Here is a 2,349-nt window from a genome sequence, read left to right as displayed (position 1 = left end):
TCTTGTTGGAAGATGCAGCCCCGGCTTCAGCAGCTTCAGCTTTGTCACTGATTCCTGGACATTGGTCTCCAGAATCTGCTGATATTGGTTGGAATCCATGAGTCCCTCAACTTTAACAAGATTCCCAGTCCCTGTACTGGCCACACAGCCCTACAGTATGATGGAACCACCACTACATTTTACTGTAGGTAGCAGGTGTTTTTCTTGGAGTGCTGTGTTCTTTTTCCTCTATGCATAATGGCCCTTGTTCTGCCCAAATAACTATTTTAGTTTCATCAGTCCACAGCACCTTATTCCAAAATGGAGCTGGCTTGTCCAAATGTGCTTTACCTCAAGCAGCTCTGTTTGTGATGTGGGCGGAGAAAAGGCTTCCTCTGCATCACTCTCCCATACAGCATCTCCTTGTGTAAAGTGTGCAAAATAGTTGAAGGATGCACAGTGACTCCATCAGCAGCAAGATGATGTTGTAGGTCTTTGGTGCTTGTCTGTGGGTTGACTCTGACTGTTCTCAACATCCTTCACTTGTGTTTATTGGAGATTTGTCTTTGTCTGCCACTTGGAGCCTACACTTGAACTGAGCCTGTGGTCCGCTATTTTCTCACAATGTTTCTCACAGTGGAGACTGAAAGCTGAAATCTCTGAGATAGCTTTCTGTATCCTTCCCCTAAACCATGATGGTGAACAAACTTTGTTTTCAGCTCATTTGAAAGTTGTTTTCAGACTCCCATGCTGCCATTCTTCAAAGAAGATGCAAAGAGGAGAAAAACCGACAATTGCCTGCCTTATATGCCCTTTCTCATAATTGGAGTCACCTGTGTATGGAGGTCAAGGGTCACTGAACTTACCAAACCAAATTTAAGTTCCATTAATTACCGTAGTTCTAAAGGGTTTGAAATCAATAAAAGGAAAACGGTGCCGAAATTTATGTCCCTATCTAACTTTGTTTAACCAATTACTGCGCACTTTCTGTAAATCATATAAACTTCATTTCACTTCTCAAATATCACTGTTTGTCCCCTATATGATATATTTAACTTATATTTTTAGTCCACACAACCAATGATTTATAAAGGTAAATCAGGGAAATTAACAAGGGTGTCCAAACTTTTTCATATGACTGTAAAAGAGCTGAAAGTTTTGATATATGAACAATTGAAATAAAAAGTTGTTGAACAAGTTACATGAAAGAAAAACGAATCATCACAATAGAGTGAATGCACGAGAACATTGACTGTTAATAATAATACAATGAAGAAACTTTCCTCATGTCAAAAAGAAAAAAATTGTATAGGTCTTCTGGACGGGTTCTTCTCTAATGAAACGTTTCGTCTCTCCTCCAAGAGACTTCATCAGTCTGAGAGTCTTTTTGTTTGTTATCTTTAATTTATCTTTCTTTATTCTTCTCAGCCTCTCCTGTATTAAGCTGCAGCACTGTGCAAGTCTCAGACTGAAGAAGTCTCTTGGAGAAGAGACGAAATGTTTCATTAGAGAAGAACTCATCCAGAAGACCTACACAATTTTTTTCTTTTTGATTTTTTACCTGGATTACTGAGATGCATCAGGACATTTCCTCATCTCCACCTTCTTTACAGAAGCAAAAGAAATACAGAAAGCTTTAGTCACTAAAACTGTTTATTGGGTTGGAATTGATTGTTGCCGTTCAAACTTTGAGTATATGATGTAAAAATTAGGGATGTCCTGATCAGATACTCAGTATCGGTGGCAGATATGGCCATTTTTTGAAAATCGGGTAGAATCGGATTTAGTCATGTGATCGGGCCGATCCATTTTTCACGACAGTTTTCAGCATCATCATGCTTTACAACTGCCGTTAAGAAGTCAAGACACACAAAAGTGTGCAACCATGTCCACAGTGTGGGAACACTTTTCAATGGAAAACAATGTCGCTGAAACTGCGTCTTGCAAAATCTGCAAACTGGATGTTTCTCGTGGTGGGACCAGCAGGGCTCACTTTAATACTACCAACCTTGTCACTTGGAAAGAAATAAAGCTATCGGATCGATTTCAGAAAGACTAATCATTAAAAAAATCGGATTGATTTGATTTGATTTATTTATTTGACAGGAAAAGATTATTAAAAATCAAGCCTGACTCAGCATAATTGCTGTTTTACAGCAGGTTCCTGTTCTAATTGGATTGTATCGGGAGCCAAAACATCTGGATCGGGACAATCCTAGTAAAAATATTTCTCAACATTTGTTAATCTGCTCTGGAGCTCCCTGCTGTAGAGCATCAAACTGCAGCAGTTTAGAAAACACGAGTTTTCCCTCTGACTCACAGGCAGAACTTTGGGTTTTATATCATTGTTTTTAACCTTTTAGTCAATCT

General features: G+C 39.0%; 1 protein-coding gene across 1 annotated transcript in view; it reads left to right on the top strand.

Moving 5' to 3' along the window:
• The window catches only part of grk3 (G protein-coupled receptor kinase 3), a gene marked incomplete in the record, with an annotated part of 126,858 nt that overhangs the window by 108,624 nt on the left and 15,885 nt on the right, over positions 1-2,349 (top strand).

This window comes from Austrofundulus limnaeus, unplaced genomic scaffold (genome assembly GCF_001266775.1).
Source record: "Austrofundulus limnaeus strain Quisiro unplaced genomic scaffold, Austrofundulus_limnaeus-1.0 Scaffold258, whole genome shotgun sequence".
In the NCBI taxonomy this organism is placed as follows: Eukaryota; Metazoa; Chordata; class Actinopteri; order Cyprinodontiformes; family Rivulidae; genus Austrofundulus; species Austrofundulus limnaeus.
This window is presented reverse-complemented; position numbering and strand designations above follow the sequence as displayed.